The 14409-nt window shown below is 47.3% G+C and overlaps 1 long non-coding RNA gene and 1 pseudogene across 1 annotated transcript; one reads left to right on the top strand and one right to left on the bottom strand.

The window, feature by feature from the left end:
* Positions 1-10001: 10001 nt before the first annotated feature.
* LOC117097221 lies at positions 10002-12429 on the top strand. The gene is made up of 2 exons (XR_004442862.1): positions 10002-10239; positions 12264-12429. It is a non-coding gene; the product is annotated as an uncharacterized LOC117097221 (long non-coding RNA).
* Positions 12427-13394, bottom strand: LOC117097378 (annotated as a pseudogene).
* Positions 13395-14409: the final 1015 nt, after the last annotated feature.

The raw sequence follows: 14409 nt of genomic DNA, 5'->3' as shown, positions 1-14409 counted from the left end.
GTGATAATACCAACAATTGATGTGGCTATGAAACAATTTACAGTAATGATCATATAAATTGGTAATCGCTTGGTAGAATAGTTGAAAATATGTAATAAAGTTGAAAATACACATAAGATGCAATAATTCCCCTTTTAGGTATGCACTGCAGACAACCCCTTGCACATGGCAGGAGACATGTCGAAGAATATCTAATGTATCATGCTGATACAGGAGCTAAAAAGAAATTATTTAGGCAGATAGGGTAAAGGAGTCCTTGGTAAGGCTGCCTTTTAAACAAAAAGCAGCCCCCAAATCATTTCTTTTCTAACAAAGAGCAGCCTGTAAAATCAAGCTGCAAACACAGATAAGCAAGCTGGAAGCTTACATGGGTGAATGCTGGCAGCTGTGCCAACAGGAAAAGGCTACCTCAGGACCAGGTATATTCAATTTGGAGACTCCATCTTCCCTTTTCTTTGTCACCACGTGTGCAGTAAAGAAGCAGGCAACATGGCACTGGCCACATAGAGAACCCATCTGCATAGTTAAAGGTTAGGGTGGGGCAGCCAGCTTCTTTGCACACTATGCAAATGGCACACCCACTCCTAACCAGTTCTTCGTGCGGTATGCAAATGGCACAACTGGTTTAACCAATCTTTTGTGCCCTTGGTAAATCAGACACCGCCTCCTCAAGCTCATCTATAAAACCTCCTGCACTTCACTGCAGACCTGAAGACCTGCTCTGGACCCCCTCTATCTGCAGGAGAGAGCATTTCTCTTTCTTTCGCCTATTAAACCACCACTGTTAACTTCACTCCGTATGTGGCGTCCTTGATTTCCTTGGCGTGGGACAACGAAGCTCGGGTATTAGCCCACGTGAATGACACCACTTGAATTCTTTTATAGTAGGAGATTGGAAACAAGCAAAATGTCCATTATCAGAAGAATGAATAAATAAATTGTTGTCTATATAATGGAATGCTAAGTAACAGTGAAAGTGAATGAGCTAGAGCTGTGGTTGTCAACATGGATAATTCACACAATGTTGAATGGTAAATGTGAACTTCAGAAGTACACATGTGGTATACTGGTACTGGTCCTAGACTGGTGCCAATGGAGCCCCTGTCGCGGGTCCTACATCTCAGGAGCTAGGGCAGAGCTTGGCCAGAGACTTAGATGACTAGCCTTCCTCTCCACCCTTTGCGCAGTGCCTAAGGTTGATCAGATTCCCCTAGCAGCCCTGGGCTGTGCCTTTGTGTGCCAAATCTTGGTTCCAGGAAGAACTGTGAGCAGATTGCTCCTGTTGGCTGGTGCAGTTGGCTGGTGTTCCTGTTGGCAGGTGGCATAGCACAAGATTGGGCTGCCAGAATGGTACTAATATACAGGTTTGGGCAACTCAAATTGTTTATATAGACAGGCGCCCCCACAAAAAATATTTGCTTATGACTCCACACACCTTTGGGCATATAAATCTTAAAAATGTGCAGTATAGGCCAGGCACAGTGGCTCACGCCTGTAATCCCAGCACTCGGAGGCCGAGTCGGGCAGGTCACGAGGTCAGGAGATCGAGACCATCCTGGCTAACATGGTGAAACCTGTCTCCACTAAAAAAATACAAAAAATTAGCCCGGCATGGTGGCGGGTGCCTATAGTCCCAGCTACTCGGGAGGCTGAGGCAGGAGAATGGTGTGAACCCAGGAGGCGGAGCTTGCAGTGAGCCGAGATCGTGCCACTGCACTCCAGCCTGGGCGATAGAACGAGACTCCATCTCAAAAAAAAAAAAAAAAAAAAAAGAGAGACCATTATGGCCAACACGGTGAAACCCCGTCTCTACTAAAAATACAAAAATTAGCTGGGCGTGCTGGCGGGCGCCTGTAGTCCCAGCTATTGGGGAGGCTGAGGGGAAGATCGCTTGAACCCGGGAGGCGGAGGGTTGCAGTGAGCCGAGATGGTGTCACTGCACTCCAGTGTGGCAGCAGAGCGAGACTCCGTCTCAAAAAAAAAAAAAAAAAAAAAAGCGCAGTATAACACCTACACCTACATAGTGTTCAGCGATGTTTACATATGTTATAAAAAGAAGTCCGTGGGCCGGGCGCGATGTCTCACGCCTGTAATCCCAGCACTTTCGGAGGCCGAGGCGGGTGGATCGTCTGAGGTCAGGAGTTGGAGACCAGCATGGACAACATGGCGAAACGCCGTCTCCCCTAAAAATACAAAAATTAGCCGGGTGTGGTGGCGGGCGCCTATAATCCCAGCTACTTGGGAGGCTGAGGCAGGAGAATCACTTGAACCCCGGGGATGGTGGGGGCATGGGGGCGGAGGTTGCAGTGAGCTGAGATCCCGCCGCTGCACTCCAGCCTGGACCAAAGAGCAAAACTCCGTCTCAAAAAAAAGAAAAGAAGTCCGTGGAAATGAGAATAATCCGTTTAGGGTAGGAATTGTTACTTGAAGGGAGGGAAGAGATTAGATTAGGGTTAGGGTTGTGCTGGAAACTTTTTATCATGTTTTATTTATTAAGCTGGGTGTGGGGGGAGTAAAAGGTGCTGGTTGTGTTACTTTTTTTGCCTTTGTGTATATTTGATTTTTTTTTTTTTAAGAGGAAGAAGTGAAGATAAGAAACCACTCGAAGCGGGTGTCTGCGCTTCCGTGGTGGCTGGGACAGCAGCAGTAGTGCTGTCCATCTGCTCGGCCGAGGGTTGGCACATCTTAGCCTCTCTCTTTTCCCCAGAGAATATCCCTCCCTGCGCTTCCCCCGTCTCAGCCTTTTAGTGTGTAAACAGTTCTAGTGTGACTCATCGGTGCTTTTGTTAGCCCCTTTACCAGCAAGTACTTGTTAAACACTTAAATCTTACAAATGGAAAGAAAATTCCATGGTAAATTTAAGTATAAAAGTCAACCAAAATTCTGAGTCTCGGACAAGACTGGTTAAAAATCGTTCTACAATGAAACTAATATATGAAATTCAATCATAGAAAACCTTCCTTGCTTTGCAAGGAACCTTAAGTATTTAAATGTAGGCATTTTCATCTGGTGATTCTTCCCAGTCTCCTGTGGTAATAATACATGGACAGGGAAGAAATCTTTTGAGATAAATAAACTCTACTGGGAAATGGGCGCTTGCTAAGTTTCCTGTGGCAGTGACGCCTCCTCTGTTGCAAACATGCCAAACCCGTTCTACAGCGTGCTTTGTACCTTTCCAGAGACTGATCAGTATCAGCTTGCCAGGGCTTTAAACCCCATTCATTCTTTCATTACTTAAAAGCCTCTTTCTTTGGAAAACCTTTGAGTGAAGCATAAAATTAGCATCTAAAAAGACATAGCAGCAACTGAACCCAGGAATGTTAGGGAATATGTGACCACCAGCACCATTATTGACCTTCCTAAGTGCAGTTTGATGTGGGAAAGGGCTGTGCAGGTGGAAAAAGGTGGCCAAGGTGGAGGTCCCCAGGCAGGGGCAGTCGCCTCTCTGGCCTGAGCCCGAAACTCCCAATTCTCATGGGTGGCTGATGAGAGAACCCCTCCCCTCCTTTGTATTTAATCCTTTCTCTAACTCACTTCTAAGCCGACATCAGCAAATCTTTGAAGAAAAGCACAGGGGAGGCCTATTTCAGTAACTTTCACTTCTCTGAATGTTTGTTCTTTTCAGTTAGGTGTAAAATATGTTTGAATTGTATTTTCAATTCTCTTTCACCACTGTTCTATAAAATGTGAGCCTGTAGGCATTGTTTTTTTAAATGAAAAAGAAAAGATTGATTTTAGGAATCACATTCAGAGTGTTTGTTGAATCAGGGCTCAACTTAGCATTCAAGAACATGGCTGGGAAGTTTCCACTTCGTTTTCGCCCTAGATTCGTCTTTACCTCTTTTGTCTCCTATATTTTTCCAGCTCTGTGGATTTCTTTGAAGAGGGCTATGAGGATTGAAGAAAGAAAAGCTTTTCTTCAGTAATTTATAATTATCTCGTTGGATGCTTATGAAGTATTTTTTGTATATTTAACCCCTCAGAGAAAATCTGAGCATACCTCTACCCTTAAAAAGTCTGGTAGCCTGATGGCAGGTGGCGGGGAGAGAAGAAATCCTGTTTCTCCTTTCCCTGATTTTGTCCCCAAACTACATCTTGCTTTGAAACTAGGGGAGTTGAAAGGAGAGGAGTAAGCCTCTCATGGGGGCCCTGGAATGCATCTAGCTGCCAATCTTTGTGTGCGTTTTGTCAAGAATAGCTGCTTTCTAAAAACCAACTCTCCTTGATCCCTCGGGTCAGGGATCTGGGAGAGACTGGATTATATAAAAGGGGTTTCCAAGGCAAAAAAGCATTGCTCTCATGGGGCAATTATGGAGGATGTTGTCAGTGGGCATTTGGAAGTTCTAGAAGTCATGTGGGGCACTGGCGTCTGCAGTTCCTGGTGTGCTCAGGACATTCTGTGTCTGCATAGAGGGTTACTGCACGATGGCTGGCCAGCTCATACCTGCACAATTACTTCCAGCACCTTGGCAAGCAGGAAAGGGATTACAAATATACCAACAGGGTAGGCGTTTGCTCTGGGGAAGAGGCTGATTTGGGGTAAATAGTTCATACCACAGGAAGCCTGCTGTGTGTGGTGGGCAGGTGACATTTGGACTGGGCTCCTGGTGGCTTTTGGCTCTCTTCCAGTTTGGCCTAACAATGAAATTACACGTTGAAGGGGTTTGTTACTGTTGATCTTTATTTCACAGCCCGTCTTCTTGGTAAAGGCATCCATGTTCTCCATGTCTACACTTCCTCATCTCCCATTCATTCCCCATCAGCCCACAGTTTGCTTTCAGCCTTCATGGCTCCTGGGAAGTGTCTTCCCCTCTGCTGCCATCCTGGGGCCCCTCCCAAGGCTTAGTCTCCTTCCTTTCCTGCCCAGAGCTCAGCCCCTTGGCTGCTTTGCCACCTCCCTCCTCTAAAGTCACCCACTTTGGGAGCTTCTCATTTTTCTGCCTCTGACTCCTTTGCCCTTTCCTTATGTTTGGTTGTTCCCAGACTCCTGGGACTTAAGTTCTACCATTTATTACCATTGAGGCCTGGGCAGGTCATGTAACTTGCTTCAACCTTAGTTTCCTTCCCTGTGAAATGGGGATAATACAGTACATACCTCATTTGGGGAAGATGCAATGGGACAATACTTACAAAGTGATTTACATGGAGTCTCTTATGGAGAAAGTACTTACTAAATGCTAGTTAACATCACTGTTACTCCTTTCTCACTCTGCCCACTGTCCACCCACGGCAGCCAGAGGCCTTAACAACTTCCATTCTTTGAAAGATTGCCCTTCAGCCTAGCCCTTCCTCCTCAGTCTACACCTCAGGGTGCTGAGTATCTCCAGCACCATGAATATTGCAGAGCAGTGAGTAATACCTGTTGGCTTCACTGGACCCACTTCATAGGCCCCACTCCCTGTGCTCAGTGAGCAATAAACTTGTCGTAGATTCCACACTGTTTAATAGAAGAAATAGTGCTGATCATGGCTGTGCACTTTGTTCACTATGCAAAGGTACTTGGGAGAGCACAGCTGACTGGAGAGTATATGGTAGCTGGGGGGCCCAGGAAGAAGGTCGTTCTCTATCTCAGGCCTTCTTTGAAACTCAGATACATTGGAAGACTTGCTAGTGTCTTTCAGGGCTTTGACGTTACCCAACAACCTTTAACTGTGTGCATTGCTTTTTTTTTGGGATGGAGTCTTGCTCTGTCATCCAGGCTGGAGTGCAGTGGCATGATCTTGGGTCACTGCCTCCGTCTCCTGGCTGGTCTCGAACTCCTGACCTCAGGTGATTCACCTGCTTTGACCTCCCAAAGTGCTGGGATTACAGGCCTGAGCCACCACACCCGGCCTGTGTATTGCTTTTTTTTTTTTTTTTTTTTTGGACAAGGTCTTGCTCTGTCACCCAGGCTGGAGTACAATGGTGCAATCTTGGCTCACTGCAACCTCTGCCTCCCAGGCTCAAGTGATCCTCCTACCTCAGCCTCCCAAGTAGCTGGGACTACAGGCACACACCACCACCCCCAGCTAATTTTTGTATTTTTGTAGAGATGGGGCTTCGCCGTGTTGCCCAGGCTGGTCTTGAACTCCTGAGTTCAAGCAATCTGCCTGCCTTGGCCTCCCAATATCTAGTATTTTTCTATGATGCGAGATACAACCTTCCATCTGTGATTGTCATGATATAACTATAAACATATTCGGTATGGAACCCAGGCCTGAAACCTAGGTTCACCATTGTTGTGTCACCTTGTACTGTGACTGCCACTCCTCGAGCTGGCACCCCCTGCACAAATCACATGCCCTCTGTGCAGAGGGCGGAATCTGCTGGTTCCTTCTGAGTGCCAGACTCCTAGTCCCCTGTCCCCTTGGGGCCAGCTCCCTTCTTTTTGCTGTTGGGACTGACTGACTGCCCATCACAGCTTCCAGGGCTGCCGCTCAGGGCCCTCCCTGTGCTCTAAGGAGCTGCCCTGCTCCTGGCGTTCTGCTGTCTTGCCTTCAGTCTCCTTGAATTGTGGGGAAAGAGGCAGGCGTTTTATAGCCATTTACAGCCAGGCACAGTCCTTCTAGCCTTTTGGAGAGAGACCTGTCTATGAGGAGAGGAGGTGTGTGACAAAGATTCTATCCTTGACCAAACTCTAGCCCAGCCTCCTCTGAGCTATTTTTCAATGAGGCGCTATCCTTAGACATATCCTTTAAAATTGGGCAAGAATCCTGCTAAGTCAGTTTAGTCAGAATGCCCTACCCTCAACAGTGGATCACCCTCCGTATCTGACCAAATCCTCGCCTCCACCATAGCCTTGGCCTGCCTTCAGCAAGAACCCTCTTAGTTCAGTGTAGCCAGAATCCCCATGACCCATTTCATCTGAATCATTTTCCATCCACCGAGCCTCCTACCCTGCTCCATGGCTAACAACTCCCACTTTCCCCTGTCTCTCTGTCCTGCTGCAAAATCCCATTGCGGTGGTCCCTGTCCCTATCATGATAGTCCTGAGTAAAGTCGTAAAGTCTGTCTTTTAACAAGGGTGAGGGCCAGTCGTGGTGGCTCACGCCTGTAATCCTAGCACTTTGGGAGGCTGAGTTGGGCGGATCACCTGAGGTCAAGAGTTCGAGACCAGCTTGGCCAACATGGTGAAACCCTGTCTCTACAAAAAATACAAAAATTAGCTGGGTGTGGTGGTGCACACCTGTAATCCCAGCTACTCAGGAGGTTGAGGCAGGAGCATTGCTTGAACCTGGGAGGTGGAGGTTGCAGTGAGCCGAGATTGAGCCACTGCACTCCAGCCTGGGTGACAGAGATTCCGTATCAAAAAAAAAAAAAACCCAAAAAACCAAAAATACAAAAACAAGGGTGAGAATAATCTTTTCTTTTTTTTTTTTTTTTTTTTTTTTTTTTTTTTTTTTTTTTTGAGACAGAGTCTTGCTCTGTCGCCCGGGCTGGAGTGCAGTGGCCTGATCTCAGCTTACTGCAAGCTCCGCCTCCTGGGTTTACGCCATTCTCCTGCCTCAGCCTCCGGAGTAGCTGGGACCACAGGCGCCCGCTACCTCGCCCGGCTAGTTTTTTGTATTTTTTAGTAGAGACGGGGTTTCACCATGTTAGCCAGGATGGTCTCGATCTCCTGACCTCGTGATCCGCCCGTCTCGGCCTCCCAAAGTGCTGGGATTACAGGCTTGAGCCACCACGCCCGGCCTATCCCTCTTGTTGAGGGAGGGAAGTTATTAGGAGAAATTATTCCCACACCCCCCTCCCTCCACCGCCAGTGGGAAGGAAGGAGGCTGCTCATGGACAGGAAGAGAGAAGTGGTGCAACCTGGAGTCAAGGTGGATGGCTTGGGTTTAGGCCTTTGGAGGATTTCCTTGGGGCAGGGGTTGGGACAGTCTGCTGTGTGCCTGCGACGTCTTGAATGAGCACCTGAGTTACTCCTGGATAGCTGCCAGCCCCACCTGAAAGCCTGGACTTCTTGGCTCAGATCTTCATGTGAGGCTCAGCCAGGAAGAAGGGGTGCCACCCACCTTTGTGAGGCCACATGGGTCATGCCAGCAACCCCAGAGCCATAGGCCCTTCTTCCAGTTGGACTTCTGTGGACTGCACAGGCCCAGGAGTTCCTACATGAGCCCAAGGGATGTGAAGAGTGGAATCCCCAAAACATGACTCAGACTGAATTATCTGCCAAGTCGGGGACTGAGGGCCAAGCCATGTTTAATTGATTTAGAAAATGAAGAGATGGAGGCCGGGCATGGTGGCTTACACCTGTAATCCCAGCACTTTGGGAGGCCAAGGCAGGTGGATCACAAGGTCAGGAGTTCAAGATCAGCCTGGCCAACATGGTGAAACCCCAGCTCTACTAAAATATAAAAATTAGCCAGGTGTGGTGGCACACGCCTGTAGTCCCAGCTACTCAGGAGGCTGAGGCAGGAGAATTGCTTGAACCCAGGAGGCAGAGGTTGCAGTGAGCCAAGACTGAGCCACTGCACTCCAGCCTGGGCGACAGAGCAAGATTCCGTCTCAAAAGAAAAAAAAAAAAAGAGAGGGAGAGATGCAAAAATATCCCAGGTATCTTCGTATGTCAGTATATATGTGTGTGTTTAGTATCTCCTGGTTGGGACTCAGTTTGAAAGCCTGAGAGTTCTGGAGATGTGGATGCCTGAGAATCACGGTTTTACTAGGCAAAGATTTTTTCCTCTTCTCAAAATAGCTGTAGTTATTAGACATCCTAGGTATTTAGGTTCCATATCACTTTCTCCAATTGGGGCAGGTTTTAGGAAATTGTGCAGGTGCCTGGTTTCCTTGTACAAACACATTGCTGACTTACCCACTAATATCGGAGCCGCTAAGTTTTCATGACTCTGTCATTGACTTAAATACTTCCTTTTCCCTTGACTGAGTCTCTCCTTATGAACTTTGGACATTTAAAATGGAATTTAGTGATGTTTTCACACCACATTTTTCATCATTTAGCACTTTGGAAACAGAGGTTGTTTTGTCATAAGCTTTTTATTCTTCTTAACCTCCTCTGAGTACTCGAAACCTTTCACGACGGAAATGAGTTTACTGTGACCTGAGTCGGTATTATACAGTAAATGCATGATTCTCAAAACACACTGTTTATATGGAGAATAAACGTGGTCCGGAACACAGTGTTCAGTGTCTGAAATGAAATGCAAGTCTCCCGTTTCCAAAGGCGGACAGGATGGTTGCTGAATGATATTCCAGCTGCTTAAATGAAGGGCCCTGGAAAGGTTTGTTGGAAGTGAATTCAAGGGCGTTGCCTCTTCGTGGTTGGGTTTGTTCTCCGCAGACCCAGGAATGCTCTACTTCCCTTGAATTCTGAGCTTCAAAGCTTACATCAGTGTCCTTCTGCTTAACAACCTGTTTTAGTAACCACGTATACCAAGATGTTACTGTCACATTAAACTATGTACCCCTGCACCCTTTCCTTTCCTTCCCTTCCCTTCCCTTTCCTCCCTCCTTCCCTTCCCTTCCCTTCCCTTCTTTTTTTTTTTCCAGTATCTCACTCTGTCACCCAGGCTGGAGTGTAGTGGTGTGATCTCAGCTCACTGCAACCTCCACTGCCTGGGTACAAATGATTCTCATGTCTCAGACTCCCGAGTAGCTGGAAATACAGGCATGTGCCACTATGGCCTGGCAAATTTTTGTGTTTTAAATAGAGATGAAGTTTCACCATGTTGGCCAGGCTGGTCTCGAACTCCTGGCCTCAAGTGATCTGCCTGCCTCGGCCTCCCAAAGTGCTGAGATTACAGGCGTCCGGCCTGTACTTCCTTTCTTGATCACACCACCACAGTCTTGACTTGCAGGTCAATCTATACCTTATTTGACATAAAATATTGTCAGCAAGTCTAATGGAACATTCCACCAGAGTGGGAAACCCATCTCCAAGATGCAGTGGTGAGCTATTAATTAAAGCTGGCTCGTGCCCTCGGAGCAACTTTCTTTGATGCTGCTTGTGACACGTCAACGTTTGCATCATATGCCCAGAGGAGCCTGCTCTGCCCGGCGTTATCACTTGTCCTTTAGGGATGGTGTGGCCTCTTTCTTTGTGTCTGTGTTAGATGTCATCCAAGTGAATTGCTTCTTTCTCTTTCCTGTTTATTTGTTTTAGGGTGTCACCTCTTAGCCATCTGAGCGCTGGGCTGGCTGCCAAAAACAGAGGTGATGATGTAATGGGCCAACTCCCATGTGGCTCAGAGTGGGAGGACCCCAGGACTCCAGGATGGGACAGGGCAGCCACTTCTCACCAAGGTGACACTGGGGCTTCTGAGCGAGCCTCTGAGTGGGGAATGGGGGGAGGGGCAACATGATGGAGGGGTCAGTGACACACCCCTGCCCCCATGAAGAAAGGATTTCTGCTTTGAAATTCCTCTACTAGAAACTAATTCCTTCTGCTCAGTTTTCTTCCTCAGGAAGGGGTGTGTGTGTGTGTGTGTGTGTGTGTGTGTGTGTGTGTTTTGACAGTTCTTTATTTTTTTGAGATGGAGTTTCGCTCTTGTCACTCAAGCTGCAGTACAATGGTGCAATCTTGGCTCACTGCAACCTCCACCTCCCAGGTTCAAGCGATTCTCCTGCCTCAGCCTCCCTGAGTAGCTAGAATTACAGGCATGCACCACCATGCTTGGCTAATTTTGTATTTTTAGTAGACAGGGTTTCTCCATGTTGGTTGGGCTGGTCTTGAACTCCCAACCTCAGGTGATCACCCGCCTTGGCCTCCCAAAGTGTTGGGATTACAGGTGTGAGCCACCACACCAGTATAAAAACTGGTATCATGTAATACACACATTTTCAGTACTTTAAAAATACAGTGTCATGTGGTGAAGACTTTTTCTTTCCGATAAATATCAGTCTATATCATCATTACATGGGTCTGTCAAAATTTGTTTAAATAAAAAAATTTTAGTTTCCAGATTTATACTTGGGTGAACGTGTTTGAAGTTAATTTGAGTTTTCTTGTTTTTGAGACATGGTCTCAAAAAAAAAAAAAAGATGACTATTCAGGGTGCTAAACAGTCTGTCTGCTCCCTATCGCTAAAATAATCCAACACTAGTCTTTTCTCACCTAGGAGTTGCATACAATTTCAGCAAATGCAAGGGATCCAGACCAGCTCTAATAATCACCACTTCTATATACCTAGTGGTTAGAATAGGCTCTTTTTCAAGTGCTTTATACCTATTAATTTACTCCTCATGAAAGCCCTGAGAGGAAGGTGCTGTCACTAAAGCCCACACCACTGTGGGGACACAGGCATCCAGAGGCCAGGCCACTGTGAAACTGCCTTTGCAAAATTAAGACTGAGACAGTGAAAGAGATCTAACTTAACTGACTCCATCTTGCTTCTAACCTCCAAGCAGTCCTTGTTCATTCCTGGGCATAGACTGAACTAACTTTGGGAGAAACTTAGTTTATAGTTTATAGCTTAAAACAAAGATGGTAACAGCCCTTTCCCAAAGCAGACCTCCCTCTTGCCTGGGGACTAGATTGCCTTTGTGGGACTAACATTAGCCACGTTAGAAATTATAGTTTAGGAGTCATGCAGCTGGAGGCTACAAGATTCTGACCCTCCATAAACTGCTCCTAGAAATCAGTGCTTGAGATATTTTGCAGACCCTGCACTTGACTGATCAGCTGGCCCCACCCCATCAGTAAACAGGCTCATCTGATCTTGTGGCTCCCACCCAGGAACTGACTCAGCACAAGACAGATTTGACTCCCTAAGATTTCGTTCCTGACCAGTCAGTGCCCCCGGCTCACTGGCTTTGTCCTACCCATCGAATTGTCCTTGGAAACTCTGCTCCCAGAATGCTCGGGGAGACTGATTTGAGTAATAATAAAACTCCAGTCTCCTGCACAGTCGGCTCTGCATGAATTACTCTTTGTCTATAGCAGTGGATGAACTGGTGGTGGATGAACTGTAACCCCTTGGGCGGTTACAACTGGCCCATAAGTGCGAGGCTCATGAGCAGCAAAGCAGACTAGCCCCCCAGGCAGCTCGCTCTGACCGCTGATGCTTTCCCCTTTCCCATAGAACCGGTGTGCAGCCATTAGTTCAAACAAGTCACATGAAAGCCCTGTGTGTCCAAACGTGCAGCCGCTCTCCACCACAACAAATACGGTGTTGGTCGGAAAACAATAGCTCTCCCCTCAGACACACAGTGAACCTTCTCTTTCTGATATATGTCCATTTCTTCAGTAACTACAACAGGTATCTGCTATGTGCCAGGTGCTATTCTAGAAACACATTGACATTCTTTTTTCTTTTTTTTCTTTTCAGAAGCCAGTTGGAGTTTATGCTTTCATTTGCCCAAAAATCCACCTTCGTGGCCCTCAAATTCTTTCCAAGAATCACTACCACACATATTAATTTGAACATTTCCCACCCTTCCACCATCCCTGCTTCTCCTGGGAACTTCAAAATAAAAATGGCCCGTGTACCCCTACTCCAGGTCCTTGTGTAGGGCTGTCTCTTCTTCTCTGGGGGCTGCAGTTCTGATGCGAATGATGGTGTTGTTCCAGTGCCGGGCCATTGCACAACACGAGTTTTGTTTCGGGAATTTTTTTTTTTTTTTAGAGGGAGTCTTGCTCTGTTGCCTAGGCTGGAATGCAGTGGTGCAATCTTGGCTCACTGCAGCCTCCGCCTCCCAGGTTCAAGCAATTCTCCTGCCCCAGCCTCCTGTGTAGCTGGGACTATGGGTGCAGGGTGCCATGCCCACCTAAGTTTTTGTATTTTAGTAGAGACGGGGTTTCACCGTGTTGCCCAGGCTGGTCGCGAACTCCTGACCTCAGGTGATCTGCCAGCCTCGGCCTCCCAGAGTGCTACAGGCATGATCCACCGTGCCTGGCCTCCGGGCAGTTTTATGAAAGGCTTTAGACTGTGTTCCCAGCATCTCGGATTTGGACACCAAGCCACCTAGCTTCTCACCTCGCTCTAACAAACACTCCATGGTATTGTGCAGAATGATTTGGGTTCGGCCTGCACTTTAGTCATGGGGTCAGCATCTCGTGGGTTCTGGTATCTACTGAGGTGACCATCCAGGGCTGCAGAATGGATTGTAGCAGGGGATCCTACTGGCCAGTCTTTCCTGTTGACTTGCTTGGAGAATTCATCTAGTACTTTCTCCAGCAAGGTAAAGGCCACCTGGGATGGGCTTTCATTGTCAGTAATGACGACACCTGCAAGACTGTCATTCTGAACATAGACGTGCCACAGATAGTCTTGTTCTGCGACAGAAGCTCTAGTGCCTTTGGATGAGCGCTCCACAATCTGTTGACTTGTGAAGGTCATGAATTCCTGAACGGTGGATCTCTGGAAAAAGCTGAAGGAAGCCACATCGTTGTATCTGGCTTTGAGCAGCACTACCTTGGCCTCGCCTTTGTAGAGGACACTGAGGCTGTACAGCTTCATGGCTCTGTGCCCTCAGGCCACTTGCCTGCCCAGCTGCGGGACTGCTCTGGGTATTATGAATATATTGGTATTCATAATAGATGAATGCACAAGGCATGGAAGCTACTCAAAACACACAAAGATACCTGCCTCCTGGAGGGGATATTGCTCAGCCCAGCAGGTAACAGGCCCTTGTATAAGAAATTAAGAGCTTTAGAGGGGCCCCTGCCTGCGCAGGCCCAGGTATAATTGTGATGGAGAAGCTGCACTTCAGCCCCTCAGCCAAAACCTCTCTCGGGTGCCTTTCAGTTGATTCCAGCTGTCCTGTCTTCCTGGCTCCCAGTGGGCTGTGCTGTCTTCCCAAGTTACTCCATTTCCTGATCCCAGCCCTGGACACTGTGCATCCATCCATTCATCCAGTGAATTCTTTCAATCCGTCGTTCAATCACATTTTATTGAGTTCCTTCTTGGTGACAGGCACTGTGCTGGCTGGTAGAGACATACAGATAGACAAGGCAGCCCTTTGCCTGTAAGCCAGCTCCAGGACATTCGGGTGGAAAGCACCCGGTGTTCATGAAGCAGTCAATTAAGTTTGATGACATATTCTGTATTTGAATTGAAAGATAGAAATTGGGCTGGGTTTCGAGGCTTATGCCTGTAATCCCAGCACTTTGGGAGGTCGAGGCGGGAGGATTGCTTGCTTGGGCCCATGAATTTGAGACTAGTTTTGGCAATATAGTGAGACCTGCTCTCTACAAAAAATAAAATAAAAAAATAAACTAGCTGGGCATGGTGGCACGCACCTGAGGTGGGAGGATTGCTTGAGCCCATGAGGTCAAGGCTGCAGTGAGCTGTGATCATGCCACTGCACTCCAGCCTGGGTGACAGAGCAAGACTCTGTTTCAAAAAAAAAATTGAACAAGTATTGGGTAACACCTCTAAAAAGAATGTCTGCAAAATTGTTTCTGGTTTCTCTGGGTTTCTTCCCATCAGGTAGCAGAATGTTAGAGTAGGAAGAGGATTTGCGAGGTCATCC

Source organism: Trachypithecus francoisi, unplaced genomic scaffold (assembly GCF_009764315.1).
Source record: "Trachypithecus francoisi isolate TF-2019V2 unplaced genomic scaffold, Tfra_2.0 Lachesis_group15, whole genome shotgun sequence".
NCBI lineage: Eukaryota > Metazoa > Chordata > Mammalia > Primates > Cercopithecidae > Trachypithecus > Trachypithecus francoisi.
The sequence above is the reverse complement of the archived record's forward strand: the minus strand, read 5'-3'. Positions and strand labels throughout refer to the sequence as shown.